Source organism: Anneissia japonica, unplaced genomic scaffold, assembly GCF_011630105.1.
Source record: "Anneissia japonica isolate Jap-2015-1 unplaced genomic scaffold, ASM1163010v1 scaffold287930_len349246_cov199, whole genome shotgun sequence".
NCBI lineage: Eukaryota > Metazoa > Echinodermata > Crinoidea > Comatulida > Comatulidae > Anneissia > Anneissia japonica.
In genome coordinates this window covers 277,335-289,960 of record NW_022717415.1, presented here as the reverse complement: position 1 = coordinate 289,960, position 12,626 = coordinate 277,335, and the positions used below count along the sequence as shown (strand labels likewise).

Sequence of the window (12,626 nt, the reverse complement as noted above, 5' to 3'; positions counted from 1 at the left end):
ATCAATCGATGGAGTTCATAACATAAGGTGTAGGAAAATCTATTCAATCTATATATTTTCCAGATTGCAAAGTAAAAAGCAAATAATCAAACAAAAACAGTACAATGAGGAAGAAAATTCACTTTGTAACTCCTGGTGATGAAAGTTCAGCAAATGGCGAAAGGAATGTTGCAAGAAAAACTTTGAAACACTTAATGAAACCTAATATGCCAGAATTTTTTACTTCAGAAAATCAATTAGACAGGCATGAAATCAATGGCTATCAATCACGTAAGATTGTTTGACTTTATTCCATTGAGAACCCAACTCCTAAATCCAACTATTCGAATTTACATGTCAATTTATTGTGCATACAATTAAACAATACCATAAGCCCTGCCCCTTTATCTGTAATTTGTCATTCGAGCGAGGACACTGGATTTCGAGTGTCATTATACATAGTGACTGCTCAAGCGTGACATCTTATTATGCTGTGCTCAGTCACTCACTATTTTTTTCTCGCCCATTTGATTCGGTAATAAAAACCCGATATTGTGTCTCATTTACTGGGTATCTGTGTGGTGCCAACTATAGCGAGTGGATCTGTGGGACAATGTGTATCGTATGGCTGAAGCACGTAATCTCGCACGACCGATACATGTTTAATACACGTTGATACTTGCAGTCTGGGATATTATCTGCGGTACTGGCAACCCTGTTTACATTATCCCGGCCTCTACAGGTAAAGTTCACTTTAGTGTATCTGACAATGTACTATACACTAGGCCTACAGTACTACTATATTTGATTAGAGGTTTACTGCAGATACCAATTTACTGGCAATTTTTTCAGTAGGGTGAATGTTAAATATTTTGAAATTTTGCCAGTCACTGGGTAACAGCTGTTGGCTTCTGATAACATACTATTTTTTCTGCTACCATTAAATGATTTAAATATTAAATCAGCCTAGTTTATATTTTCTTCATTTCTGGTTGAGGAGTAGAAAAACAGATAGTATTTAAATACAAATCAGCCTAAAGGCACTTGTGGGACATTAATGAGCTTCCGACCTGTTACTTAATGATAGAAAACCATACAGTAACTGTATTGTATGTAGTAGAATGCAAATAGAATAATTAGCTACAGCTGATGTAATACTGTACTGTAGCAAGCCGACTATAACTGGTGTGTTTTCAGTCAATTAGCTATTAAAAAAACATTCAACCCTACTTAAAAATACGGTATTTGTGCTAACGGGCCTGAGGATGGGTTATCGACTGATGTGGGAAGAAGTCTCGCTCAGAAAAACTATTGTAACTAGTAGACCAAATCTTGATTTCAAACGGATACCGTCATACTGTTATTAATAAATTTTTAAAAAATAAATAAAAAGAAAATTTATATAAAAATAAAACCTTTATAAATAATAACATAATGATTAATAATTAATTTATAATTAATGACATTCAGAAAAGGCTGTTTCTTTTTGCAAGTGGAAATGGCGCCGCGTGCAGCTTACTGAGATGGATATGTGCGCCTTACAAGATGCCCTTATTATTATTAGTACCATTTTGGTCTGGTGGTCATATTATTTTAAACATTTTTTATAAATATTTATTCAGTATTAAAAAATGCTCAAAATATAACTGGTAATAAGTATAATAATTAAATAGATATTTAATAATAATCTGGTAAACGGAATTAGTAAAGTAATCACATTCTAATCAGGCTGAGTGAGCTGGTCAGTCATGGAATGTCACAGACTGTAGGTGACGGCCTCTATCACCAGCCTGATGAAGTTGTATTGTCCATATGACAAACGTTTGCGCAAGTTTGGTTTACAAGGTTAGAACTACCGTACTTTAATAATATATAATTAAAAAACTAGATGTAATTAATGGAATATTTAATAATACTGTTAATATCTTTTTTTTGTTTTCATAGTCTTTATATACTGTTGCTGTTGTTAAATAAAATGTAATTATTAGTAGAGAATTCTGATTGAGAATCGAGTTTGGGAAGTCCAAAAGCAATAATGTATTACAGCATTATGGTATTTAAATCATCTCATTGCATAATTCCAATGACAGACTCGTAGACTTATTGATTTTCTACATTTTAAGCTGTGTCTTGATTGCTTTGAGAGACATACTGCACTCTTCACTTTATGTCATACATTTTCCATGTTATGGAAATTATATTGAATTCATTCAAATAAAATATATAGATATTTGTCTGCTAGGGGTCAAAGGTTAAAATCTTTAATTTAAAAAAAAAGGCATCATGTATGATGCCTACGTTTCTTTGCTCCTGTAAAAGTAGGCATCTGTATTTAATAAAACAATGATTAATCTGGGGCAGATCAGATATATCCAAAAGGAGGGGGTAATGTTTGAGAGACAACACTACCCTAGGAGAAATTTTTGTTTTCTAGATGCCTGGAAATAACCTTTCGAGGCATTTTGGGTGATCAATAATTTTCTTTTAGTCTTTTTAAAGGGAGGGGGAGGTTGTGTGCAGGAAATCGGTCGCCACCCCAAATCCGCCCTTGTTAATTCATGATGTTTACACTACTTACCAAAGGTGGTCCATGTGGCTTGAACAGTATTTGTGTCTCTACTTAACTATGTCGGAGACTGTCATAGGCCAGTGTACGAGTTCTATTATTAGGGGTATAAAGAGCCAGAATGCTTTGATGAAAATAAAATCAAATGACTACTGTACAGTATACACAGAACCATTCTTTACAGCACCCTGAGGTGCAAATGTAGGACATTTAAAAATAAATACATTATCATGATTAATCACTTGTATGATTAAAATGTAAATGTGCCGAGCCCTCAATGCATTACTTGCGATGTAGAGCATGCCCTAATTTTCTTATTAGACACGCTGTACCGTATAGGATATGTAATTAATGGTTTTAATGATTTTCCCATAATTTATTGTATTCTTACCTGTGTGACACTACTTTAAACCCATGGGTTTTAGTTAATGTTAAGTTGATATAAAACGAAGCCTGCATATGAATAACATTGCGACATTTTAATCGAAAAGTCGAGATATTCTCAACTAACAACAACTGTTCTTTTCAGAACTATCTACGCGGTGTACTGCAAGCATTAACATAACATTTAAAATTTTTTTTTTTTTTAATGTGGGTGAGTTGTAAGGACTATAGTATCTTTTAGAAATCCTGTGTCATGGGAATATATCCCAATTGTGTCTAGAAACAATATCTTCGCTGCAACGAATATATTAACGTTAACTATTATGACTAGGGGAATATGTTATCGTGTTGTAAAGTTTCCTGTGTTTCTTAATACATCAAACAAATATGTAGACATAATGGTCAAAAGATTAGCACTGCATTTACTATAATTATTACAATTTTTTAATAAAATTTTTCCATCAAATGTTTTCAATATTTCTTTTACTTTAAAAGAACAAATTTAAAAAGTAACAAAAAGCCAGTCTTGCAAATGTATACAATACGTTTTTGTCAGTGCAATGAATTTGAAAATCAGTATTTTAAGAAGCTTTTTTCCATATTATATTATATAGTTAAAACCGAAAATGACAATTAACAATTTAACATACTCAGGGTTGTGTAGCTGTAGAAAATTAAGAGTGAGTGATTAACATTTTAAGGGTGGGTGGTGATAACATTGTTAAACTCTAAATTATAAAAGTGAATTTTAAGGATGCACAAGTTGGTTAATAAGGTGGGTGGAAGGCCATGAAATTAGCTTTAGACTGGGTGGAAAACTACAAACAAGGCTGAGTGGCCCCCGCCCACTATAATTATATCCCTGCTTACTGTACACTGGGTAAACAATTAATAAAAATGTAAAACAATGCAGCGATTGAAGAAGGCAATTCTCAATTTTCAGCCTTTATATTTTTTTAACATCACGTAAATGCACAAATCACTTTGGTTACAGCCAGTCTTTGATACATCAACCACATACTGTTTACACCTAATTGGCTACTTCCTATAATAATACTTGGTCAGTTATTAAAGACTGCACAGGTAGAGCCACTGTATAATTGATTAATAATTAATTATTCATAGTGTATTGAGGCTCAAAGTGTAAACTGTATCATTGCTAAGTGTATCTCCCTGAGTCAACTTAATTTTATTCAAATAAACAACTTGAATTGGTAAACATTATAAGAGTACTGTATGTGCTGATTTGAGCAATTTTTGAGAGCAGACCAGATCCTCAGCACTTTAAGATTATGAGAAGATCACATGATACTAGATTTATTATTTACTGTTAATTTGACCTTCGACATAATAAAAAAATATTGGACTAAATGGCAAGCTTTTATCTGTAAACTCTTTTGCCGTACACTTAATTTTTAAAATTCACTGTCATTGAATTCCATGATAGTATTTCACTCTATTTATATAGCTACTAATAGATATTAAAAACAAATACTGTACTGAGTGAATGGAATGTTTTTTTGTTTTTTTTATTTATACTGCGTGTATTTTTATAGCATATTATATATTCAAACTTTATTTCAAAAAACATATACAGTATAACAATATACATTTTCTGGTAAAGTCTTGCGACTAGTTACTACACGCTGCGATATCAATTCATACATGTTTGAAACAATTTCGCCCATGAATCTTTATCATTAGCAATTTCTTTAAGATACATAAGATCTTCATAACTATTCAGACAAAGATGTCGTTTTCTTACATCTACCTGCAATTGATTCATTAAGTTACTTTGCGGTCTACCAACACGCCCTTTATATGTTTTAGAATTACTTAAAGCAAATGACATAGCAGTAAATAGCATATTAAGTTGAGCAACTTTTCAGTTTGCAATAAACAGTAAAACCTGTGAGTGATGCTACATAAACAATTTATATTTTCTTGTAAAATTTAATTTGTTGAAATACAGTATGTTGTCTATTATTGAGGTAAAATGAGTGTATATGGAACTAAATATTATACAGTCAAAGTGTGAACTATTGTGTACAGTTTACTGTTGATGACATAATTAATGTCGAAATATTGAATCCCAACACGATGGCGTGTATTTACTGTATGGAGTGCAGTTAAATAGGTTTGTGGTTAAAAGGTGCTTGTCTTTTAAAACCAGTCACTTTTTTTGTTCAAACCGTGAAATACACACATAACTTTTAAAAAGCCTCATACTTACTGTATATCCATACTCAATTCACACAACATAATCAAAATGGAGTTGTAGTATAATTGTTACACCTGTTTTCTGAGAAAATTCTTTCCAGATAACCTTGTCTTTCGCACACACAAGCTAATTTAATTGCAAGACATCCTTGTGTGTTCCAGTAATGAGTTTATTTTATTTTAAGTACTTAATAGTATAAGCCTATCTTATGCATTTGTATTATGCTTTTCACAATTAAAGAAAGCATCAAAGGATATACAGTATGTAGTTAGGCCAACTGAAGAGCTTATGATGTTATTTTAATGGAAGAAAGTAGGCAGGCTTGTGCTTCTCATTTAAGGCCTTATAAAAAATACTATTATTTTATCACCCTATTTGGGCAGGAAAAGTGATGAGTGAGGGAGCTTTTTTATAATTTTTTATTTTGCTAAAGCCAGATATCACCCTTGGGTTGTTTGCTGGTGCGTTGATATTCAAAGTAAAACATGATTTAGATAATGCAAACAATATCTACTAACTATTTAATAAAATAAATAAAAAAAATAAATAAATAAAATAAAAAAAATAAAAAAATTAAAAAAAAGTTTTTCCAACAATTTTTTTTTCCAGTACCATAGAAGACATGCGCGCTGGGGTGATAAACTAGTAATTTTTTTTTAAGTTGGGCCTAATGTAAGCCTGGCTAAGATTTAGATAAAATTTTGCCTACTGTATAAATCAGTAGTAAGGTCTTGATGTATTGCAGATATTGTACAAATGCTACCTTTTTTCTATTTATATGTCTGGTCAACCAAATTTCAAGAAATTTTGTAAATTGCTCATGTGGCCAAGTGGTTTGATCACTATTCTTTATTACAGAAAATAGTGTCTTATGTTGACCCTTCCAATTTTTATATATATATATATACATATATACACATACTTACATATATACTTATATAGGCCTATATATATATACTTATATATATACACTTATATTCTTATATACTTATATATAATTTACACTTATATATATGTATATATATGAATATATATATACGTATATATATACATATATGTATTTATATACATACATATATATATATATAAATATATATATATACACGTATATATACTTCTAAAAGTCGTGTATCATGCATAGGAACGTTGACACCTGCAAGGCTCTGGTTGTTTTTTACTATAGTCCAACCTTTTTTAGTAGTTTTATTAGCCGGTTCAGGAGGCAGTGGGCTTTCACACTGTGTAGGTGGTCTTGAGTATAGGAATTCTAATTGTTGACTTTACCTGTATGTGATCATGGACAGGTGAGCTTATACAATTTTGTTACTGTAATCTTCTAAATTTAGTAGAAATATATTGCTTTCTGAAAAATGAAAGTAAATTGCAGATAGTGTTTCGGTACATTCGGCCTATACCCCTAAAGCGTGAGGCATAATTTACAGATAATGTTACATTACTGTCAGTGCGAAGGTCATTCATATTTTGATTTTGTGCTTTCTAGCATTTTTTGGTCAGTGGACTTGGTAGAAAATGAAAAAATTTGTGATAATTGTCTAATATATGAGGCTCAGAGAAAAGGGTGTTATCTGAAACCTGGGCTATTACACTGTGGAGCTTCCAGAGACTTACTGTACCAGGTACTATACAAACTGAGCCATTTCAAAAGCAAAAATGATATTTATAAGCATCTTTCTCTTAATAACAACCTTGTTTCACATATCGAATGGAAATGAAATGGTCTTGAATTTGAATCCTGATTAGTGAAACTTTTTTTCTAAAAATGATCTTTTATGTAATATATAGCGTATTGTATATAATTTAATTGGTAAAAATGATAAATCTTAAACATTATACAAAAGTTATTTTAGTATAGGAAGTCTTTGAAATTGATTAAATGGTTTAATTGAGGTTTTATCTTTCCTTGGGTGATCTGGCTGCATCAGTGGAAGCAATTAATTTGTTGTCCCTGTCTCCTCTCAAGGCCTCATTTTCTCCTTAATCACTAAGGTGGGTGGGCTTTGCATGCAAACAGTGTACATTACTGCACTTATATTTTATTCCCATGGTAAATTTATAGTAGAGTGTCACATTATTATTGGGGAAAGTGGGGGGGGGGGGGCGGTGGTGATGCTCCAAGAAGCAGAGGAGGGCACAAGAGGTATTTTTGTTATTGCAAGGACATAACAATTTTTTTTTTTTTGCATTTGACTGCAGTCAAGGGAAATCAGACATAAACCACCCAGGACAATAACCACCTGGACGAAAACTACACAAAATGGAACATACCATTGTTATGTAGGGTGGACAATGTTGGGTGGGCCTGTTTTTATCAGATTCACAATAGGATAGGTTACACTGTGAATTCCTATTATATGCCTTTAATTCATTCAACTCTTTTGACAACATGCATGTATGTTAATATCATTGTAGATCTCAGTAATCACTGTGCTTAAAGTTTGTATCTTTTTAATGATTTTAACACAACAATTAACTTGAAAGTTTATGAAAATTCAAATGTAAAATTTGTAGTAAAGTTTTAATACATTTAATAATATTAATAGTATTTGTCTAATATTTTAGTATTCTAAATTTAGTGTTGTGTTTAAATCATTAAAATAATGGCAAACTTTAAGCACAGTAATTACTGAAATCTAAAATGCTTATTAACCTAAACACATGTTGTCAAAAGAATTAATGAATTAAAGGCGTTGAATAGGAAGTCACTATCCTATTGTAAAGCTAGATAAAAACAAGCCCACCCAACATTTTCCACCCCACAAACCATCCCACTTTAACAATGGTATAGTTCTTTTGGGGTGGTTTATGTCCGGGTGGTTATTGTCCTGGATGGTTTTTGTCTGACCACCGACTGAGTATATTATAAGAACGTGATCATATTCAGTACGATAATATGCCCGGTAGCGAAATACGTACAGGTAATTCTTAACATTATTATGATCTTCAAAATTCTTGTTCTCGAGAATTACTCTATTCTACATAGCCTATGTATCTAGGACATTATTAGAAATCCATCACATTAGCCTGATTGGTTTTTTTTTTTTTTTCAATGTGAAATTTCTTTGTTAGCCAGTGGAGTATTTTTTACATACAGTAGGAGTAATAATATTAGTAGTAATAATAATATGTTAATCTTTATTATGCAGGCTCAACGGGTGCTATGGAAAAGTGGGGAGGCAAGGGGTCTGGAGAATGAAGGTGGTAGGAGATATAAAAGTGTAATTTTCCTGGCTTTGCAATTTTTTATTAGGGAGGGGGTAATGAATGCTTTACATACTGTATTTATTTGTTTATTCTGTCTTTCTACTGCATGCACTTTCAGTATTTGTGTACTGTTTTTCAAAGTGGTACAGTTTCATAAAATACAAAGGTTAAAAGAAAAGTAATTAAAAAACATACATATATATAAATAGATATCATAATAAAAGTGATTAAGAATTAAAAGAGTTTTTTAAAAATATAATAGACATGTTCATGAAATTTGTTGTTGTTTCGTGTGGAAGTTCATTTCACAACTTTGTTGAACGATACAAAAAAGTTCTCTTGCCTTGACAGTTATTCCATTGTGGTACAAAAAGGTTATTATGAGATTGACTACGTGTACATTTTGAATGGGATTCGACATTAAATTTAAATTTAGATGATAAATAAGATGGCGCATACCCTTTTAAACATTTAAAAGTCATTAAGGCTATCTGTTATAGCGTGATGACCCCCTTTTTTTTATTAATAAGCTGGATCAGTCCCTCCCTGATTGCTATACTGTACATTCATCACACTGCAAATTATTACATGTTTTACTTTTCTATGAACATGTCAAATTAAGTCAATTGTATGGTATTTATGGCATATTTGTTGTTTTTACTTGATAATGTAGCCTGTAATGTAAGTAATATATTAGGTTTAATATTTTCCAATAATACTAACATTATTGACAGTTCGCAAAATTGGTGTATACTATTGTTTAAATAAATTTTTGCTATACGTCGGCTACACCCATTGCTTAACAATGGGCTGAAAGCTTCAAAGGAGCTTTCTTTGTTTTTGTAGGTAACTTTGATCAGTAGGGTAAGAATACTTTGATCTTTAGTTTATTCATAGCTATGTCACCTACTAGGGGTAATGTTTAGATTGGTCAAACACATTTGGTACTTAAGCTTTCAAATATGGATAATTTTTCGTTCCTGATGATGACATAATTAATGTCGAAATATTGAATCCCGACACGATGGCGTGCATTTCGATACTTGGAGTATGTATTATACTATCTTATCTGAGATTAATAAGTGGACCTTTCGGTTTTTGTTGTAAAAAAGGAGAATGGGGGGAAAAAGCCATCAGATGCCAGTACATCATTTGGGATCTAAATACTCTGCCCGAATATATAATAGTAAAGGCATTCATCTTTTTCCATTTTGATGAATAGCATCCTTCTCAAGGATGTTTATGATTCAACTGGTCTGGGATGAGTATTGCTTTCTCGAATGTATTAATGAAATTGATGCTCTGCGTGCCACTGGGGAATGGTTTTTAAGCTTTAATTTATTTTTGGATTTCATGATATTGTCACATTTGGGATGGTGAATAATCCTACTGATGACAGAATCATTTGTTTTGTATTTGATTGTTGATTATTCTTGCTTTCAGCGAGTCAGCCGTTTTTAATTAATACTGTTGCTAACAAATTGACCTTGACGAAGCCATTATATAAGGGATCTGTTTATTTACAGAAAGGAAATTTTTAATGTATATAAGTGGCTGTATGTATTAACAGTCTGTAGAAATAAAAACTACAAACCATACTTGAGATTTTATTTATTGAAACACATGCATATGAATTACAGACACTTCTGTAATCAAAATTGTATTTTATGATTTTAATTTTATTTTATATATTTTTAATTTTTAGTATTTTTATTTTGTTAGATATTTCTGTTTAAATACTGAAATCACAATTTGAGTATTTGTATAAGACTATTTTAAATTTTTTAGTATTTTGCGATAGAATTATAAAATTGTTCTGTTTCTGTTTTACTAGAAGTCACATTTTGAGTAAAATAGAATATTTTTAATAATATTGTTAGGTATTTCTGTTTAAATACTAGAAATCACAGTTTGAGTACTGTAGAATATTTCTCATTTTTTTGTAATTTACAATAAAATTATATAATATATGTTGTTAGATATTTCTGTTTAAATTAACTGGAAATCACATTTTGTTACAGTAGATATCAGCAGATTTCTGAATTGAAGGCAAAGGAATTTTGAGCATACCAGATTTACATTGCATTTGGTAATTTGAGCATGCTTATTACAAATTGTAAAATTATAATAATGAAATCAAGATGTGTTCCACGCTACTTAATCGATTGCTCCAGAGAACATGTGTTAGTTGTCAACGTGTCGTATGCACGTCTTGAAGTGGATTTCTACGAGGGTATTATAGGTATTAAACTCGTTTGGAGTCTTGCTGTTGCTGGCGTTGTTATTGGTAGTTTTTCTTCGATCATTCTGTGCTTACTTATTCAGGCTAAGATCAAAGGTTATATTGATTTCTATGTAGTGTTTGGATATGTAGCCTGAAAGAAAGAAATCAAAGAGCCATAATGAGTTTACCATTATTCATGGAGCTGTCTAATAAATTATAATTTATTTTGTAGAAAAAGAAAAAAGAAAGGCTATACATTTAAACATCATTATGATAAAACTCATCATTGCTAGATAAAGATTGCTTTCCTCTATGGTACAGAAATAATATCAAAATAAAAACAACATTATTGTATTACATTACTATAGAACTGAATAATATTAGGTCTTTTTTTGAGCTGGTATGTTTTTTTTGAAAATTTCTTTTATTTAGTAAGTTTCATCACTAGAAAATTCTCAGACTAACATGTCATAAATTATGTAAAACAAACAAAATACCCTCAAACTTGGCAGGAATCAATAGCAGGTGTCAAGCTTAAGTAAACTACCAAAGTTATATTATAAAAGTAGAATGTAGGGGAAAAATGCACCTTGTGTAATGATATAGGCCTATACAATGTGTATGTTGTAATTAAAAAGCCTTCAAATGTAAAGACTTAGCTCTTCTCCCCCTTAGATTTATTCAAATTAAAAGCATTAGTTTGATGGCCCTCTTATTTAGGCAAAATAAAAAAAAAATGATTGTGTTGGCCACGCCCAACTGACCCAAATTTTACGAAATTCAGGGTCAGCATTTTAGATTTTTTTTTTTTTTTTGACTGCAAAGAACAATATTTGTTTTCATGAGCTAATAAGGCTGGAAGTAACCATCTCGATATAAATTTTGAGAAGGGTCGATAAATATTTGTAAATCTCTTTAACTAGTTTTTTGATGAAATTAGATAAAACTAGCTGCATCGACACTGAATATGTTGTTCTTTTTCAAAGCACCGTCGGTGTCGCCAGATAAGATCGAACAACACACTACTAACCGTTTTCAGTTGTAAAAATACTAGCCTGAAGAATGTATTTCCGAGCATCTATTAAAGGATTTGGATTTTTCCTGGAGAGGGGTAGGGTGGCATGCCCACGATTCCCCATAGCGCTGCCACTTTACAAAATCTGAAATCTATCAAAATGTACCTTGGCCAGCAAGATGTCAAAAACTAAAGTACTAAAACATCTGATTCATTGTTAAAAAATTCAGGGTATTTTAATACATACTGACATTTTTGTTTCCTGATCTTATCTTCTTCCTTTGATAAGTAAATATTTAATTTGATTATCTCTAATCTTGACCACAAGTATTGAAATCCAAGAAATCATTCAATATTTTCCTCCTGAAAGCATACAACAGTTTCTAGAATTTTACTATTCTTCTATTTCGTGTGAAACGACCTCTTCCAATGGAATCCAAGTTCTCAATTCTCCGTAAATCTGACCTGTTTAGTTGATCTGAAATCTGCAGAGAATTAAACATTATTATCTTACAAAAGTAGTATCATTAAATTTTGGTGCCTTGTGCAATTTCCATACATGCACTTTTAATAAGGCCTCTGTCACATCATGCTGGGTTGGAATTTCATTTATGTGTTGGATTGTCATGGAAACATATGATGTCATTTTTAAAGCAAATTTTACCCAAATTTTTAATTCAAAGCACCTTGGCTAATCATGTTCTTGTCTCCAATTGTTAATTTGTTCTTGTGTTTATCAATTTGTTGTGTATCGTTAGTGTGATAACAGCTATTGTACAGTCAATATTGTTCAGTATTTTGTTTAATTGGTTATGCTACTCAGTATGGTACTTGGTATCTGAAACAATTAGTCCATCAAATGACTTTCTAAAATTCATTTAGAATAGATACTACAGTGTTCACGGATATGCTTAACATTGCAGTAAGAAGCAAACTCTGATACAGGCCACCATTGATTCTATACAGTTAAACTTGCCTAAGTCGACTGTGCCTAAGTCGACTGTGCCTAAGTCGA

At 31.4% G+C, this 12,626-nt stretch overlaps 1 protein-coding gene across 1 annotated transcript in view; it reads left to right on the top strand.

The window, feature by feature from the left end:
• Positions 1-485: 485 nt before the first annotated feature.
• The window catches only part of LOC117110230, a gene marked incomplete in the record, with an annotated part of 58,068 nt that continues 45,927 nt past the window's right edge, over positions 486-12,626 (top strand). Inside the window, 1 exon segment of the mRNA XM_033252860.1 lies at positions 486-721.